The sequence below is a fragment of the Elephantulus edwardii genome, unplaced genomic scaffold (genome assembly GCF_000299155.1).
Source record: "Elephantulus edwardii isolate Elephantulus edwardi_28Jun2011 unplaced genomic scaffold, EleEdw1.0 scaffold00112, whole genome shotgun sequence".
NCBI lineage: Eukaryota > Metazoa > Chordata > Mammalia > Macroscelidea > Macroscelididae > Elephantulus > Elephantulus edwardii.
Genome location: NW_006399862.1, coordinates 9,412,100 through 9,432,852, shown reverse-complemented (window position 1 = coordinate 9,432,852; position 20,753 = coordinate 9,412,100). Strand labels below are relative to the sequence as shown.

Genomic DNA, 20,753 nt, shown 5'->3' with positions numbered 1-20,753 from the left:
CAGAGGCAATGAGATTGGCACAGGATAGAACAGGGTTTAGGGCTGTTGTACATAGGGTCGCTATGAGTTGCAAATGACTCAACGGCACATAACAACAACAACAACAACAAAGAAATTACCATCACAGTTTGCTAATATATAGTATGTCAATATTTATGTGTTTCATTTCTTTCTTACCAATATCTAGTTTTACTACATTCATGCTTCTCACATTCCACATTCCATTCATTAGTTTCTGCTTACAACTATTCCTCATTCTTTGTGTTTCCAAGTTTGAGATTTCAGCCTTACTTGCCATATCTGCTAGTCTAAGTGTGCTCTGCTGTACATAGGGTTTTCAAAGGCCTTTTATATTTCACCAGTGGATGGCCAATCCTTCTTCCTAGGCTGTCTTAATTTGGATGCTTAGGTTTTAGAACAGTATTTGACAGACAAGCATTTTACCAACCCGGTGAAAGACATTTCCCTTGAGGAAATACATTCACTGTTCACGCTACCCAAATACATATGTCTTATCTTTTCCCTTTCCCTACTACATCACAATTTCTTGCACTCCTGCCTTCCCTGGTCAGATAGGTCTGACTTGGAGAGGGTGAAACTGTGTTTTTCCTTGGAGACTAGAATTTTAAAACTCTGTCTCAAGTACTGTGGACATGCATCCAGTAGAAACTGGTCCTTGGAGAAGGATATTGTGTTTGGACGGTTGGAGAAACAGCATACGATGAGAAGATTCCAGATGAGATGGATTGGCACAGTAACTGGGGCTATGGGAGTTGGTGTGTTGGAATTAGTGAGATTACCTCAGAATAGGCCAGGCTTCAGGCGACTCAACAGCACATAACAGCAGCAACAGCAAAGGAATTACAATGAAGATAATCTTATGAAACTGTTCTACTCATGTGAGTTGTAATCAACTCATCAGCACTCAAAATATTTACTATCCTTGTATTAATTTAGTACTATTTTACAATTGAGTTCTTTTTGTGCAACATTCCATTTATGTCTTACAACAATGCTATGTTCTTGCTATTGCTGTTTCCCTTAAAATAGGGGAGAAACGGTGACTTAGCTCTCTAAATTATCTGATGTCACACATTCTGCAAAGAATGCAGTTGTAGTTTGAACTCAGTTCCTCCAAATTCCAAACTTTTTACTCTCAACAAATGGGTTTATATCCTTCATTTGTTAAAATATTTCTTCCAAGTAACACAGTTCTTTTGTGTCAATCACTCTTTAATGCTATTCCTTTCCTTTGAGAAATAGCTTAATAGCAATAGTTTGAGAAATACTTCAGTATCTCCGTCCAGTATCATATCTGAAATCATCAGTGTCATCTGATGATTTCACATGTTTCGAAGATCCAATTTCAGACATTGTCTGATTTTCTCCCATGCAGCACATGTACTGGAGGGAAATCTCTGCATAGAAAGCATAAGATTGAGGGCAGACACACTGCTCAATGGGTCCATTCAGGTTCTTCCCAGATGCTATCTTAAAGGTAATCTAGACAGTCATACTCAGTCCTCTGCATTCTCAGCTATTTGGCAGCTTTTACTTTATTTCTGGGTCCTTCATTACATTTTATATTCCTTCTCTTTAGAGTAGGGCTACTAGAGACAAAATAGCTGAAACTTGGCCTTCATGCATTAAAATGTGAATATGTAAAAGCTGAATTTCCAAATACAGATAATTTGAGACTTATATTTGGTTCAGTAAGAGATAAAGGTAGAACATGTAAACAAAGAAGAAAACTCAAGCTCTCTCTCCTATAAGAATTAGAATGTTGTTATTGTTATTGTTATGTGCCATCAAGTTGCTTGGGACTCATAATGACCCTATATACAAGAGACCTAAAGCCTTCTCTATCCTGTGCCAACCTCACCGTCTCTAACACACTTACTCCCACCATCCCAATCACAGAATCAGTCCATCTCATTGAGGGTCTTCCTCTCCTTTGCTCTCCCTCCACCCTCCCAAACATGATGTCCCTCTCCACAGACTGGTCCCTCCTTGCAACATGTCCAAAGTATGTCAGAAGCTTCAGAATCCTTGACTCCAAGGAGCAGTCTAGCTTCACCCTCTCCTGGGTGAACCTGTTTGTTCTCCAAGCAGTCCATGGTGTATTCAACACTCTTCTCTAGCACCACAGCTCAAAGGCATAAATTCTCTTTCTATCAAACTCTATTCACTGTCCAACTGTCTGATGCATAGCACACAATTGCAAAGACTACAGCCTGGATCAAGCGCGCCCTAGTCTTCAGCCTGATGTTGTTGCTCTTCAGTACTCTTGAGAGGTCCCTCACAGTTGACTTTCTCAATGCTATTCGTCTCCTGATTTCCTGGCTGCTCATATCAAGAGTGTTGACTGTGGAACCAAGCAAACTAAAACTGTTAACTATTTCAATATGTTCACAATCCTTACTTATGCTGTCAATTGGTCCAGTGGTGGGAATCTTTGTTTTCTTGATGTTGAGCTTCAATCCATATTGAATGATGTAGTCCTTGACCTTCTGCAGCAAGTGCTTCAGGTCCTTTTCAGTTTCAGCAAGCAGGGTTGTGTCATCTGCATATCTAAGGTTGTTGATGACTCTTCCACCAATCCTGATGCCACATTCCTCCTCATACAGCCTGGCATCTTGGATGATCTGTGCTGCAAACAGATTGAAAAGATATGGAGACAGAATACATCCCTGACAGATCCCCTTTCTGATTTTGATCCGTATAGTATCTCCTTGCTCTGTTCTGACTACTGCTTCTTGGTCCAAGTATAGGTTTCGCATTAGCACAACCAAATGTTCTGGGATTCCCATTCTTCTCAGAGTTAGCTTTGCATAGCCAATGATGCACAGATAGACATTCTTCTGGTATTCTCTGCTTTCTGTCAAGATCCATCTAACATTAGCTATAATATCCCTAGTACCACAACCTCTTCTAAATCCAGCCTGCACATCTGGCAGTTCTTTGTTGACATATTGCTCCAGTCATTTTTGGATAATTTTCAGCAGAATCTTGCTTGCATGTGATATTAACAAAATTGTTCTATAATTTCTTCCCTCTGTCAGGTCAGCTTTCTTTGGAATGTAACAAGTATTGATCACTTCCAGTCAGCTGGCCAGCTGGCTGTCCTCCAGATTTTTGGCACAATTTAGTGAGCACATCCAGAGCAGCCTCTGTTTGTTGAAATATGTCAATTGGTATGCTGTCAAATCCTGGAGCCTTCTTTTATGCTAACTTTTTCAGAGCCACTTGAACTTCCTTCTTCATCACTACAGGCTCTTGTTCATATGTTATTTCATTAAATTCTTCTGTGTCAGCCAATCCTTCTAATACAGTGATTCTGTTTACTCCTTCCATCTTCTTTTAATGCTACTTGGATCATTTAACATTCCACCCAAAGCATCCTTAAGTATTGCCACTTATGGCTTGAATTTGGTTTTCAACTCCTTCAGCTTAAGAAACCCTTTTGGTTTTTTTACTCTAGCACATTTCATTATGGTATCTGACTTCGTTGTCCTGAGCTGCCCTTTGAAATTTCTGTTCAGCTCTTTGATTTCTTCCTTTAGCTTTGGCTTCTCAGCACTCTAATGCATTATTTAGACTCTCATCTGACATCCATCTTAGTCTTTTCTTCCTCTTCAGCCATTGTAATGATCTTTTGCATTCTTCCTGAATGATATTCTTGATATCCTCCCACCGCTCATTTGGTCGATGCTCATTGGTATTCAAAACCTCAACCCTGTTCCTGAGATGGTTTTGAAATTTGTGTGGGACAGACATAAAATCAGATTTTGGTTCCCATGAATTTGATTTCATTTTCTTCAACTTCAACTTGAACGTGAATATGAGTAGTTTGTGCTCTGTCCCACAATCAGCTCCTTGCATGGTTTTCACAGCTGATATTGAGCTTCTCCAGGGAGTCCTTCCACAGATGTAATGAATTTTATTCCAATGCATACCATCAGGTGAAATCCATGTGTATAGCCTGTGTTTGTGTTACTTATAAAAGGTATCTGTAATGAATAAATTACTGAATGTGCATAATTCTATCTCTAGCCTCATTTCTGTCACCAAGTCTATGTTTTCAAGCTACTGATCCTTCTTCCTTGTTCATAACTTTTGTGTTCCAGTTGTCCATTGTTATTGATGCATCTTGATTGCATGTTTGATTAATTTGTGATTGCAAAAGTTGGTAGAAATCTTCCATTTTCTCCTCTTTGGCTTTAGTTTTCGGTGCATATATTTGAAAGATAAGTGGTATTCACTGCACTTCCTTGTATGCATATGGATATTATCCTGTCACTCACCACATTGTATTTCATGATGGATCTAGGAATTACTTTTTTAAATTATGAAACAACCCCATTTTTTCAACCCACCTTTTCTTCCCCAGCATAATAAATCAAATGATTATCTTTTTCAAAATGTCCCATGCCTAGCCATCTCATTTCATCAATACCTAGTATGTTAATATTCATGCATTCCATTTCTTAACAATGTCCAATTTTCCTACATTCATGCTTCTAACATTCCATGTTCCAATCACAAGTGTCTACTTACAGCTGTTCCTCCATCTTTGTGTTTCCATTTCTGGGATCTCAGTCTCAAATGCTATGTCTGCTAGTCTAAGTGTGCTCTGTTATACATATGGTTTATTGAAGGCCTGTTATTTTGGAAGTGGATGGCCAATCCTTGTTCCTAGTGTCTGTATGTATGTGTGTGTGTGTGTGTATTTATAATAATATCTGACAGATAAGCATTTTATAGAAAAGAGCAGATGAACCCAATTAGAAAAATGACTGATAGACTCAGTGTTGTTACCCATCCTCCTTGCTACATGTATTTTGGTCCACCCTTTTCCCTAATCCACCACCATTCCTTCCTACTTCTACCTACAGCTTTCAACACCCCTCTCCCTTTGACCAGCCCTTGATATGATGGCTTGAGTCTCAAGCCATCAGGATTTCTGTGATTCTGAACACATCATACTACCGTCAGTCTCTTATGATGTGGCTACACTTCAATTTAAAAGTCTCTAAGTACAACTATCATGTACAAGTATCAAGGATGGCTTCTTTTTTTGAGGGTTCTAAGAAAAAGTCCTATATCTTGAACTTCAAGTTCAGAATTTACTTTTTGTGGGTTAATAACTCTTCTCTTCCATACATTAGAATGCATAATTTAAATGACCTCTTAAGTAAGGTTTTAATGAAATTCTTTTCTGTGACCTTTGATTTGAATTTGATATTTGGTAATTAATCTCTTTTTTAAGCTGGATTGGTTAAGTACTATTTTTAAGAAAGCTTCTCAAAAGACAAATCATCCACAGTTCTCTTAATGTTTTCACGATACTAATAGGGGTGGAATTGCAATTAAGGCTGGTTTTTATATTAATTTAAATACACAACTAATATTTATGTGCTGTGAGAGTGATGCCTCCTTTCAATGGTAATTATTTTTTCTCACAGAGCAGCTGAGGTCCTGTTGTGTCCACAATCATTTGTCAGATTTAGCAACCTAGAGTAAATAGATTTCTGAGAAGTAACTACAGGTCCATCTTGTTGATTCTAATTTGTCAAATGAAGGAAGTGCTAACCCTTTAGAAAGGTTGTGAGGAGATTTGTAATTTAACTGTAACTCTTCAGAAGTCCAGATTTTTATTTCTTCCAATAATAAATACAATCTAATTTCTATCAATATATTCCTTTCTGCTTTAGCAATTAAAATGGCTACATTACAGAGCACACTTGAACTTTCAAAGTTTTCTGTCCCTCTGATTGTTGCTGTATGTGCCATCACGTCGGAACTGACCCATAACTGACTCTCCAGTGGGTTTACAGAGGCGGTAAATCCCAGGGGAAGAGATTGCCCATCTTTTCCCTGAAGTGTAGCTCATTATCTTCCAAGTGAAAGTGAACGGAAGGACATGTTTTGCTTCTTATTTTTAGAGGGGTTGGATGAACAGAAGAATAAAAATATGTGAAGATAAAGCTTAAATCTAATCTATAAATTGACTGATATGGAGTTGGTTCTGGCTCCTGGAGACTCAAGGAAAAACTGCCGGCAGGATTTCCCTAGGTTGTAGGAAAGCCAACTGTCACGTTTCTCCATGCAACAATGCTGGAGTTTGGACCTCTAACCTTTCCTTAACAACTGATTAGTTTAAATCTGTGTTCCCAGGGCTTTCCTCCCCAATCCATCTTCTTATTTTTATCTTCTAGATATCATCAAATTAGTTCCAACTCATGATGATGCTATTTACAACAGAATAAAGTGCTGCCTTGTCATGTGACATGTTTGTAATTATTGCTATCTCTGACATCACTGCTGTAGCCATTGTGCCCCTCAGTCTCCTTAAGGGCCATTCTCTTTTTTTCCACTGACCCTCTCCTTTACCAAACATGGTGTCTTTCCCCAGAGACTGATGCTTCCTAGTAACATATAAAGATCACGTTCAACAAAGTGTTAACATTCTATAGAAGAAATGACACTAGTATTCAGAAATAATTGCATCCCAATTCTCTTTATACCAAATAAGAATGATTGAGGACTCAGTGATCATAGAAAATGTTTGTACAATGTTATATAACATGTTTGGATAATGATAGATAACAATTTAAAAATTCAATCAATATTTAGATGTCATTACACATTTATAATAAACAACTATTGATAAATTGGTTTGGTGGTTGTTGTTATTAGTTGTCATTTAGTTGAGTACAACTCACAGTGACCTTATGAACAACATAACCGAGCCCTGACTTATCCTCTGTCATTCTCATCATCTCTGACATAATCAAGTCTACTGGTACAGTTACTGTATCAATCAATCTAGTTGAGGGTCTTCTCTTTCACTAACCCTCCATCATTCCAAGCATAATGTCTTTCTGAAAGGAATAACCTGTTCTAGTAATATGCCCAAAGTATGTGAGAACAAGCTTTTACATCTTTGGTGCCAAAGAGCATTCTGGCTGTGCTTTCTCCAAGACATATATTTGTTTGTTCTTTTGGTAGTCCATGTGATATTCAGTACTCATTTCCAGCACCACAGTTCAAAAGCATCAATTCTTCTTCTGTCATTCTTATTCATTGTCTAGTTCTCGGATGTATAGAAAATGATTAAAAAGATAATGGCCTGAATCAGGCCCACCTTAGTCTCCAGATTGATATCATTGCTCCTCAATAGCTTGGAGTGGTCCCTAATTGTAGGCTTACCCCGTGCAATGTGTCTCCTGATCTCCTGAGTGCTAGTAACAAGGGTTACTAGCTTGGATTGTGGATCCAAGCAAGTGAAGTTATTGACAGTGTCAATCTTTATTTCCTATATACCTATCTGTCTAGTGGTTGGAATTTTTGTTTTTTGGATGTTGAGATGTAATCCATATTCAAGGCTATATTGTCTTTGGTCTTGTGCAACAACCACATCAAGTCCTCCTCACTTTCAGCAAGTAAGGTTATGTCATCCGCGTAATATATGTTGTTCCTCCTATCCTGATGCTACATTCATCATAGAGTTCAACTTCTTGAATAATTTTGTCAGCATACAAAATTGAATATAGACTGAATAGGTATGGAGAGAGTATAGAGCCATGATACATGTCTTTATTAATTTTAAACTATGTGGCGTTCTCTTTCTTTGTCTAACAGCTTCTTGGTGTAGGCATAGGTTTCACATAAGTACAATTGAGTGTTCTGGAATAATCATTCTTACCAAGGTTAGCTATAATTTGTTATGATCCCATAGTCAAATGCCTTTGCATAGTGAATAATGCACCAATAGACATTCTCCTAGGATTCTTGCTTTCAGCGAATATTGATCTGACATCAGCAATTATATTCCTTGTGCCCCAGCCTCTTCTAAACCTAGCTTGAGCGTTTGACAGTTCTCTGCTAATACACTCTTCTAGCCATTTTGTAATTAACCTAAGCAATATTTTGCCTGCATGTGGTATTACTGACATTGATCAATAATCTTCAAATTCTTCTGAATCACTTTTTTGGAGAGTGGTAACAAATACAGATCTCTTCTAGTCAGTCAGTGAGGCAGCTGTCCTATATATTTCCTGGCATCAACTGGTGAGAACATCTAGGGCTATGTCTTTTAGTTGAAACATGTAATTGGCATCCCATTAGTATCCTGAGGCTGTATTTTCTTGCCTATTCCTTCAGTTGCCAAGAGTGTTGACTCTGGAGCCAAGGAATCTAAAACTCTTAACTCTCTCAATCTCTTCACCATCCATACTGATGCTGCCAATTGGCCCAGTGGTGAGAATCTTTGTTTTCTTGATGCTGAGCTTCAATCCATACTGAAGGATGCAGTCCTTGACCTTCTGCAGCAAGCGCTTCAGGTCCTCCTCAGTTTCAGCAAATAGGGTTGTGTCATCTGCATATCGCAGGTTGTTGATGACTCTTCCACCAATCCTGATGCCACATTCCTCCTTGTACTGCCCAGCGTCTCAGATGATCTGCTCTGCATACAGAATGAAAAGGGATAGAGACAAAAATACATCCCTGATGGACCCCCTTCTTGATTTTGAACAATGTAGTGTCTCCTTGCTCTGTTCTGACGATTGCCTCTGGTCCAAGTATAGGTTTCGCATAAGCACAATTAAAAGTTCTTGGAGTCCCATTCTTCTCAGAGTCAGCCATAGCTTGTTGTGATCCACACAGTCAATAGCCTTTGCATAGTCAATGAAGCACAGATAGACATTCTTCTGGTATTCTCTGCTTTCTGCCAAGATCCACCTAACATTAGCTATAATATCCCTAGTACCACGACCTCTTCTAAATCCAGCCTGCTCATCTGGCAGTTCTCTGTTGACATATTGTTCCAAACGTTTTTGGATAATTTTTAGCAGCATCTTGCTTGCATGTGATATTAATGATATTGTTCGATAATTTCCACACTCTGTTAGGTCAGCTTTCTTTGGAATGGGAACAAATATCAATCTTTTCCAGTCAGTCGGCCAGCTGGCTGTCCTCCAGATTTCTTGGCACAACTTAGTGAGCACATACAGGGCAATGTCTGTTTGTTGAAATATGTCAATTGGTATGCCATCAACTCCCGGAGCCTCTCAAGAGTACTGAAAAGCAACGACATTAGGCTGGAGACTAAGGTGTGCCTAATCCGTGCTATGGTCTTTGCAAATAGGTGCTATGCATGAGAGAGTTGCACAGTGAAGAGAATTGATGCCTTTGAGATATGGTGCTGGAGAAGAGTGTTGAATATACCACGGACTGCTAGGGGAACAAATAGTCTTGTCCTAGAGAAGGTGAAGCCAGAATGTTCCTTGGAATCAAGGATTCTGAAGCTTCATCTGACATACTTTGGGCACGTTGCAAGGAGGGACTGGTCCTTGGAGAGGGACATCATGTTTGGCAGGGTGGAGGAGCAGCAAAGGAGAGGAAGACCTTCGACGAGATATATCAATTCTGTGACTGGAGCTGTGGGAATGAATGTGTTTGAGATGGCTAGGTTGGCACAGGATAGAACGGTCTTTAGGGCTCTTTTACATAGGGTTGCTATGAGTCGCAAGCGACTTGATGGCACATAACAACAACAACAGCAACATCCCTTCATCCCTTCAGTGCATCTTTAAATTCTTTTTTCATCACTATTGGCTCTTGTAGATATGGTATTTCCCAAAATATTTTACTGTAATCCAATTATTTTTGGGATAATGATTCTGTGTATCCCCTCCATTTTCTTCTGATTCTTCCTGGAACATTCAAGATTTTGTCTGTATCTTCTTTCAGAATTGCAACTTAAAGTTTGAATTTATTTTTTAGTTTTTATCAAGTTGAGACATGTTGAGGAAGTTTTTGCATCCCTGTACATCTCTGTACATTCTATTTTAATGCTTTAGTTTGTCTTCTCAAGCTGCACGTTAAAATCTTATGTTCAACCCTTTTACTTCAGTATCTCCTCTTTGTTTTGGCTTGTCGAAACTCTAGTGTGGTTTTCAGAGTTACTTCTGGCATCCATTTTGTTTTTTCTTTCTCCTCTGTCTTTGTTCTTTTCATGGTTGATATCTTTGATATCATCCCATCACTTAACTAGTCTTTGACCATTGATGTTTGATGCTTCAAATCTATTCTTAAGGTGATTTTTAAATTAAAGTGATATCAACTCAAGATAATATTTTGGTTCTCATTGGTTTGTTTTCCTTTTTGGCCTCAACTGGAACATGCAAGTGAGTAATTGTTGGTCTGTTCCACAGTCAGCAATTGACCTGGTTTTGACCAATGATACTGAGCTTCTGCAATAATTCCTTCAACAGAGCAGTCAATTTGATACCTATGCAGACCCTCAGGGGAGGTCCAGGTGTCATCCGGTTGATACCTTCATCTATTTTCCTAGCAAATTACGGGAAATAATTCAGATTCCAGAGTTTACATTCTACACGGAACTAAAGACACAACATTTGCAGACTCCTAGACTAATGAGGAGGGAGTTATGCTGCCAGTTCCAAGGCAAAAGGTTAGAATCCACCATCTGCTTTGCAGGAGAAAGATGACAGTCTCCTCTCATGCAATTTAAAGCCTCTGTAAACCTTGTGAGAGGTCAGCTGTGAATTGGTCTCAATTGACTTGATAGGACTGTGGCTTGCACAAGTATTTACCATCAGTGGTTAAGTGAAAGATTGGCAGCAAACCTACTGGGTGGCTCTGCAGAAGAAAGACATGGAGATTTCCTCTCTTAAAAAGTACAATCTAGAAAACGTTGACTCTTACAACCCATGGGGTCATCTTGTTATACATGGGGTCATCTTGTAACACACAGAATCATCTTGTAAAATACTGGTTTAACTTGTAACACATGGGCTCATCTTGTAATACTCAAGATTGTCTTGTAATATACAGAGTGATCTTGGCTCCCTCAAATTATGTTCAAAAGATCATAAATAGGATTGGAAAAAAATAGCGTGGATGATGGTTCTAAGATGGAATTTTAAAAAGCAGCATCGTCATTCAAACAAGGGACAAAACTTCTCAGGTGACACCAATGATCGTTGAACAGAGTGACCATGGTGGACTGTCTGGATTGGAGAACAAGTAAGTAAACTATAAAAAAGTAAGGATCAGGGGACGGAAATGGGAAACGAAAAGGATTGTGATCTCTTGTAGAGGAAATACAGGTTCTATAATAGTGAGTGAACTAAAAAGTGGAGGACAAAAAATTAGGAATGCACTGTTAGAAATTATATGTATGGTAACTTACAGCCTGTAACAGAACAAGCATAACAAAAAAAAAAAAAAGGAAAGGAGAAGGGAGGAAAGTGTGTATGATTGAATGAAAAAAAGTTCATCTCTTTGTAAACCTTCTCTAAAATGAAAAAATGCCACAGATATAATCAACATCTACAGAACACGAAAAAAAATTATTAAACTTGTTGAATTGGCAGCAGAAAAAACCCAAAACTGATCCAAAACCTTGCTCAATCCTATGACATATTCACAATCTCTGCTGTGCTTAAGCCATTTTTGGAGCCACTGTATCAACTCATCTCTTCAAATCTTCATCTTATTGGCTGGGCCTCAATTTTACCAAGCATGGTATCTTTTTCCAGAAATTAGTCTCTTTTGATAGTGTGGACAAAGTGTATTAGACCAAGTCTCGCCATCTTCACAAATAAGGAACTTTTGACTGCATTTCTGAGACAGATTTCTTCAACTTTCTCCAGAAATAGTTATAATTCATTTTGCAGAAAGGGAATTAATGTTGTTGCTTGCTGTTGTTGTTATGTGCCATAAAGTCACCTGTGACCGTATGTACAACTCTGAACCAGACTCTACCCTGAGTCAACCTTACTGTCTCTGACACACCTAGCCCCATTACTCCAGTCACTGAGTGAATCCATCTCATCCAGGGTTTCCCCTCCTGCACTGTCCCTCCACTCTCCCAAGCATCATGTCCCTCTCCAAGGACTGGTCCCTCCTTGCAACATGCCCAAAGAATGTCAGATGTAGCTTCAGAATCCTTTCCTCCAAGGAGCAGCCTGGATTCAACTCTCCAGGATGACTCTATTTGTTCTCCTATCAGTCTGTGGTGTATTCAATACTCTTTTCCAGCACCACAGCTCAAAAGCATCAATTCTCCTTTTATCATTCATAGTCATCATCCAGTTTTCTGATACCTAGCAGGTAATTGCAAAGACCATGCCCTATGTCAGGCACACCTTAATCTCCAGACTGACATCATTACTCTTCAGTACTTTGGAGAAGTCCCTGACAGCAGACTTTGCCAATGCAAATTGTCTTTTGATTTTCTGGAAGCTGGTGGAATCAAACCTTCAGAGAAGCACAGTAGCTTTTGTTTTACCAGCACAACATCCTAAGAACTATCCCACCACATCACCCTTTCTAAGTAAATGGTACAGGGGTTGGCTAAGTGAGACAGCAAATCTGGATAATCGATATAGCAAAAAGAGGATACTGAAACATTTCCAAAACAATAGCTGCCCTAAGGAGCTGCTGCCCAAGATGGAAGGAAAAGGGAAAAGATGTGGAGGAAGGTCCCATCTGGCTAAACCCCAAACCTTTGAAAAGGAAGTACTTACCTGACCGGTTCTTCTGAAGACGTCAAGGTCAGTACTCTGGGAACACAAGGAAAACTGGAGGACAGAAGTAACAGGGACTAGAGGGCTAAAGGGCTGTGGATGAGGAAGCATTGGAGAAACAGATTCCATTCTCTCCTAATAATCCCGTACTGGTAGGACTTACCCATAGATCTCAGAGATTCTGAAGAAGAAATTGTAGAGTACAGTATAAAAGAATTAGTTGGAAGTGGGGGGAAAAGAGATCTAATAACTCAAACCCAGACCACGTTCTCTATAATACAATTAAACCTGAATTCAGTAACTGGAAGATTATTTTAGACCATAACTTTATATTAGAGAAAATTCACAAGTTTGGATATAAAGAAATATCTTCTAATAACTGACTAGTCAAATAGTAAATTATAATATAATTTAATGTGAATGATGATAAAAGTCTTACACATATAAATGTGAAATGTATGGCAGAACTATTTCTTTTGAACTATAATCTTTTTCATTTTTATATTTTTTCATTGTTGTTGTTTATTGTTGAGTGAGATCTTACTGGCACAGGAGGAGATATCCCGTCCTTCTCCAGGGGAGCATTTGGTGGATTCAAACCTCATACATTCAGAATTGCAGTGCAGCTGCTTGACACTAAACCACCAGAGCAACCTCAGAAATAGTTCTTAAAGGGAAATTTTTATATTAGGTACTCTGACCCAGAAGCCTGTGCGTGGATCAAGGTGGAGTCTGCAATCTTGACCTAGGCTGGGAGGCAGAGTATCACATGGGAGAGAAATTCAGAGGAGCAAGGAGGCACAGGAACCAGGGTCTGAGCTTTCCCACCACCCCCAAACAGGTATCCTGGCCCAGAAGCCCATGTGCAGATCAAGGCAGAGTCTGCAATTTTGGGGCCCTTGGGCCAGAAAAACAATGCTATGTACCAGATTTATAGGACAGATCACCCTTCCTTGGAAAACATTGTGACTGCATTGTGCTGCAAATGGAAGGAAAGAGGGCTGAGCACAAGGAGCTAAACCTGGGACAGACATTAAAGGGCAAAGATTTTCTTCAAAACCCTAACATTAGTACCTTTTATTTGGACTTACAGACCTCTAAACTCAAGAGACATTGACCACAGCATAAGAAATCAGCAGCAGCTTGAAGCATTTGAAATCACAGAAGCCCATAAACCTTGAGATAAAAACTATCAGATCAAGGGACGGATAGCAGGAGATAGGTTTTGAAGGGAGTAGGTAGAAGTAGAAGTAGAAGTAGAAGAGAAGGCTGGTGGAGCAAGGAAATGGGTGGGTTAAAACAATTGTTTTAACAAGGACAGGGACAACACTGAAACTACTGGTTATTTCTACAATTGGGAAATATCTTCCATCTGCATTTTTCTGTAAAATGCTTGTCTATCAGATACTTTTCTAAATCTGAGCATTCAGATTAAGACAGACTAGGAAGAAGGATTGGGCATCCACTTCCAAAATAGCAGGACTTCGAAAACCCTATGTACAATAGAACATACTTAGACTAGCAGATAGGGCAATAGAAGTGGAGATTTCAAGTTTGGAAATACTAAGGAAGAGGAACAGTTTTAAGTAGACATTAATGGTTGGAATGTGGAATGTGAGAACTAAGAACGTAGGAAAATTAGATATTGTTAAGGAAGAACTGGAACGCATAAATATTGACATACTAGGTGTTGGCAAAATGAGAAGCCTTGGCATGGGACATTTTGGATCAGACAATCATACTCTGCTGGAGATCAAAAGGTGAGGAAAAATGAGGTTGCTTTCATAGTTATAAAAGGCATTTCTAGATATGTCTTTAAATACAATATTGTGAGTAACAGGATAATATCCATATGCATTCAAGAAAGTCCAGTGAATATCAATATCATTCAAATATATGCACCAGTAACCATAGACAAAGAGGAAAGGGAAGATTTATACTAACTTTTGCAGTTAGAGATAGATCAAATATGCAATCAAGATGCATTAATAATAATGGGTGACTGGAATGCAAAAGTTGGGAACACAAGGGCAGCTCGAGTGGACAAAGAAAAGTAGCATAATGGAATATGCAGAGAGCTGGAAATGGAGTACAAAAATGAAAGAACTTACTCTGCATTTCTCAAGCTGAAAAGAACTGAAAAAGAAATTAAAGTCTTGAGTCGCAATATTGAAAAATACTATGTTCAATATATTGAATGACCCAGAAAGCGTCGAAAGAAAATGGAAGGACTACACAGAATCACCACATCAAACCAAACTCATTGACACTGAAAAATGTTGGGAAGTACCATATAAGCAAGAGCCAATGATAATGAAAGAGGAAGTGTAAGCCACATTGAAGGCATTGGTAAAAAACTAAGACCCCAGAAAACAAAGAATTTCAATTGACTTGTTTCAATTAACAGATGCAGTCTTTGGGATGCCCTCACCAGTCTATGACAGAAAATTTGAAGAACAGCTGTCTAACCAACAAATTGAAAAGAGTTCATATTAGTTTCCATTCTCAAGAAAGATGATCCAATTAAATGAAGAAACTAACAATATCATTAATATCACGTGCAAGCAAAATACTGCTGAAGATCATTCAAAAGCGGCTAGAACAGTACATAGATAGAGAACTGACAAAAGTTCAAGCAGGATTTAGAAGAGGCCATGACACGAGGGATATCATTGCTGATGTCAGATTGGATCCTGGCTGAAAGTAAAGAATATCAGAAGAAAGTATATCTATGCTTTATTTACTATGCCAGAGCAAATGGGCCATCTTCCTCCCATGTGATTTATAGCTTCTGAAAATGCACTAGAAGGTCAGGTATGAATTGGTTCGGACTTGAAGACACATAACAGAGCTCTGATGACCTAGTTTTTAGGGAGTTGTGCTGTTAACCCAAAGGCACTCTCTTTGGAAGTTTGAATCCACCAGCATTAGTGCAGGAGCAAGACGGACAATTTCCTCCCCTTACTTTCATCTCTGCAGAAACCCACTGAAGAGCTAACAGTAAGTCAATTCCAAGCCTGTGACAATGAGTTTGTTTTGCCTTGTTACTTCTTTAAAAGTAACTCTGTAAATGTCCATTAAAATTAATAATTTTTTTAAAAATGGTAACTCTTTGAAACTACTTTTAAATTAAAATTTTCCTCTAAACTGGATCTCATTTCTTCAGAGCATTTTGTGAGCCTGTAGCATATTTTGGCAATTGAAAACAGTTTTTCTTCATAAACACAGACCTAGAAATAAATATAAACAATTCTTAAGAAGAAAATTCTAAGACATTTCTTATATAATATTATTAGATAGGCTGACATTTCTAAAATTATGCAGTAGCATTTATCTATGAGTAAGCAGGTTGCTTGAATTAAAAATATTCAGGTGTAAGATTGAAATTCTGCTCTTTACTATGAGCATAGCAAAATCATTAGGCACCATCTAAATGTGTATAAAATTAGCCCCCAAGCAGCACACAGAGGCTCAAAAGATATGGTTTCTGTTTGGTGAATGAATTTATCCTGAAGTATAACTGTCTCTAATATACAAGGAAAAATATGTGTGTTCCCCACTATACTCACTGTTCTTTCCTATTCTTTGTGGTACAAGATATCATTACTGAGTCTACTTTGACCACAGATGTTTGTGTTGGCAAGACTTCTAAAAAAAATTCTTATGCATTTTTGTGCTTAAGATTGTTAACTGTTTCCTGAGTTTGAGACCAAGGTTACAGGGACTCTGATCACACTGTTTATTAAGAGGATAACATTGTGTCTGTTTAATTATTTTTCTGACTCTAATTAGACTATCTTAAGGCTTTCTTTCCCTTCTTCCTCTGGTAAGTAAATCAGAAAAAAATTCTTAAATTCTCTAAAGTTCCTCTTTGTTTTAATGAATTTTTGTTTGTTTTCATGATTTTTTAAGCCTTTAAAACAGTATCCTTCTGTCAATCCTGTTGCTTGCCTTAGTCACAGAGAAGGCATATTTTTTTGGTATAAGGGCCACAGGAAGATGACAAATATGAAGATTAAAATATGCAAAATGAGATTAACAAAGGTTTAATGCTACAATCTAAATATAACATAAATGCGTAGAATCAAAGAGACTTCTGTTGCACATTTTCTTCCCCTTTTCTGACGTCTTTCCATAGTCCACTTTAGAGTGCATCTCTTATTCCAGAGTTCAGAGAAGCCAAAGTTAAAGGGAAAAAATCAAGAAATCAAAGAGCTGAATAGAAAATTTCAAAAGGCAGCTCATGACAACAAAGTAAGGTACTATAATGAAATACTCAGAAAACTAGAGTTATAAAACCAAAAGGGCCAAACTCAAACAGTGTTTCTTAAGCTGAAGGAGTTGAAAAACAAATTCAAGCCACGAGTGGCAATACTTAAGGATACTCTGGGTAGACTGTTAACTGATCCAAGAAGCATTAAAATAAGATGGAAGGAGTATACAGAATCACTGTATCAGAAGGAATTGGCTGACACAGAAAAAGTTAATGAAATAACATATGAGCAAGAGCCTGTGGTGATGAAAGAGGAAGTTCAAGGTGCCCTGAAAGAACTGGCATAAAACAAGGCTCCAGGATTTGACAGCATACCAATTGCCATATTTCAATAAACAGATGCTGCCCTGGATGTGCTCACCATGTTATGCCAAGAAATCTGGAGGACAGCCAGCTGGCCGACTGACTGGAAATTATCAATATTTGTTACATTCCAAAGAAAGCTGACACGACAGAGTGCAGAAATTATAGAACAATATTGTTAATATCACATGCAAGCAAGATTCTGCTGAAAATTATCCAAAAATGACTGGAAGTAATATGTCAACAAAGAACTGCCAGATGTGCAGGCTGGATTTAGAAGAGGTCGTGGTACTAGGGATATTATAGTTCATGTTAGATGGATCTCGGCAGAAAGCAAAGAGTCCCAGAGGAATGTCTATCTGTGCATTATTGACTATGCAAAGGCTTTTGATTGTGTGGATCACAACAAGCTATGGCTGACTCTGAGAAGAATGTGAATCCCATAACATTTGATGGTGCTTATGTGAAACCTATACTTGGACCAAGAGGCAGATTCACCAGGGATGTACTCTGTCTCCATACCGTTTCAATCTGTATGCAGAAAAGATCATCTGGCACGCTGGGCTGTATGAAGAGGAATGTGGCATCAGGATTGATGGAAGAGTCATCAACACCCTGTTTTATGCAGATGACACAACTTGCTTGCTGAAACTGAGGAAAACCTGAAACACTTGCTGCAGAAGGTCAATGACTGCAGCCTTCAAACAGATTCTCACCACTGGACCAATTGACAGCCTAAGCATAGATGGGGAAGAGATTGAGATAGTTAAACAGTTTTAGTTTGCTCCACAGTCACTCTTGGTACCAGCAGCCAGGAAATCAAGAGACAAATTGCACTGGGAAAGTCGGCTTTGAGGGACCGCTCAAGAGTACTGAAGGCGACTTACGGCTGACAGCGCTGTCTGCACTGCTCCCACAGTTATTTGGGGAGATAACTACAGTCTAGATTGACTACACGGAACCCATTAATACAGGCAGCACCCACCTGTCATCCACTTCGTGACTCTGGTGGCGTGACCAACGGCCAGAGGAGCAACTGCATACAGTCAACACAAGATCCTGGAGAAGCAATCGCCTGCCAGCCACCATGTAACCCAGAGGCGCAACCATTCCTGGCCTCTGTGTGACCCCAGAGGAGCGACAGCCCACCACCACATGACGCCCGTGTAGCCCGCTGCCACACGACCCCACCATGCTGCCGGCTGCCGCATAAACCCCAGTGGCGCTGAAGTCCCGGCTCCTGCCTCCTGCTGGGATGGTAGTGCCCAAGCCCCGAGCTCCTCCCCTTGCCACTGCCCTGTGCTTCCTTCCCCCACTCCTGCATCCATAGCAGCACCACAACCACGTGCCTCCACTCCAGCCAGAGACCTGTGACCCCAGTGGTACCCAAGAGCCACTAGAAAGTCCTTCAGGCCACACAGAGACCAATCAATGCTGCAAGCCTTGGACAGTAGTATTTCAAATCAGAACTTTTGTTGCAGCAGTTCCTTTTGGAACTACAGAAACACAAAGCCATACTGCAGATCTAGCCATCACCCAAAGGCACCAGCCAAGCAGCTGTGGGACTAATTTGGCATGAGAAAACCTGACTGGGTTTTCTGCCGATTACTCGGGAAAGCACCCAAGGGTGAGCCCACTGGTGGGGAATTTGGCTGAGCTCTCTTAGGCCAGCCAACTGCCCAGGAAGGAGCCAGCCGGCGGTAATCTGTGTGAATGTTTGTGGACTCTGCAAACCAAGCCAGAGGTGAGTGGGTCAGTGGGAATTTGACTGCCTTTTCAGCTCCCGTTGGAACCAGAATCCTGCTTGGGCAGGGGCTGCTGTGTGAGGGCACCTGTGTAAGTGCCTCTGGGCAGGGACCACTAAGTGAAAACCACTGGGTGTGAGATGGACAGCTGGAATTTGAGTAGGGACCCCAATCATGAGCACACTCAGAGAGCTGAGGTCCGAGTGAGGTCCCCCAAGTGTTTGATTTGCCCTTGCAATCATCCCAAATCCCATGACTGCCCCACCCTAGTTGGCTCCACACCGGTGCCTACACGTCTAGCCAATCAACTTACATTTAATTCAACCTTGACCTGTCTTACCAACAAGAGGTTGCTCTCACAGGCTCTGAACTGACATTTCCCTAAAGTCAGAAGTTCAGAGAAACACACAAGTGGGGTAGCTAGCCAACTGATCTCCAGAGCATTGTCTTCAGATCAAGAACATATCAATGTCTCAAAAAAAGACAAGCTATCCCACACAATACACAAGTGCAAAGCAAGATGTCACCCCCAAAGAGTGACACAGTATTAATGATTTCCTGAAGCCAGAAAGTCTAATGGAACTTTCCGACACAGAATTTAAAAGAACAATGCTTGAAAATATTCAATGGATAAAAGACAAACTTGAAGAATTACAGGAAAAAGCAAAAACCAGGAGGAGCTCAAAATAACAATCCAGAACAATGTAGAGAACACAAAGAAGGCATTAGCAGCACTGGAAAAACAAGAAACCACTATCCAAAATATAAAATCCAATGTTTCAGAGGCTTTCAACATGATGGAGGGACACATGAGCAGAGTTGAAGAGATGGAACATAGAACCAGTGAAATAGAAGACAAAATTGTCACCACTGATCTGCTAGAGCAAAAAGCAGGCTCATAAAGGAAGGTAAAAGAAGAAAACCTAAGAATAATGTGGGACACTACCAAGAGAAATAACATGCACATCATTGGAATCCCAGAAAAGGAAGAAGAAAGTAAAAACACTGTAAAAGTTGTAGAAGAATTACTAGAGGAAAACTTCCCAGGCATAATGAAGAATGAAAGAATATAGAATCAAGAAGCTTAGCGAACACCATATAGACTAGACCCTAAAAGAAAAACATCAAAGCACATCATAGTTAAATTTGCCAGAACCAAAAATAAGAAAAGAACCCTGAAAACAGCAAGGGAGAAACAAAGAGTAACCTATAAGGAAGAACAGATAAGATTAAATGCTGATTTTTCAGCAGAAATGATGCAAGCAACAAGAGAGTGGAAGGACATATATCAAACACTCAAAGAATACAAATGTCAACCAAGCATGCTGTACCTAGCAAAATTATCCATCAAATATGAAAGAGAGATCAAGATATTCCCAGAAAAGCAGAACCTAAGATAGTTTGTTAAAACAAGACCAGCATTGCAGGAAAGACTCAGAGATGTCCTTCTTACAGACGTACCACAGAAAGTAGCATGGTCCAAAGAAACTAGCAACAACACCAAAAAGAACTCAACACAATGATAACAATAAAGCCTTGCCTCTCGATAGCCACATTGAATGTGAATGGTTTAAATGCACTGCTGAAGAGAAAAAGAGTTGCAGATTGGATTAAAAAAAAACAAAACAAAACCCAAAATCCATTAACTTGTTGTCTCCAAGAGACAAACCTGAAAAATGAAGATAAAGAAAGACTAAAAATAAAAAGGTGGGGGAAAATAAACCAAGCCAATGGTTACTAGAAAAAAGCAGGAGTAGTGATGGCAATCTCTGAGAAAATAAATGTCAATATAAAAACCATCACAAAGGACAAGAAAGATCACTACATAATGCTGAAAGGATCAATAGAACAAGAGGACATAACAATAATAAATAT

The 20,753-nt window shown here is 39.3% G+C and overlaps 1 pseudogene; it reads right to left on the bottom strand.

Annotated features, from left to right (window-relative positions):
* LOC102864751 overlaps nt 1–18,327 on the bottom strand; it is a 75,100-nt pseudogene extending 56,773 nt beyond the window's left edge.
* Between the last annotated feature and the right edge of the window lie 2,426 nt (nt 18,328–20,753).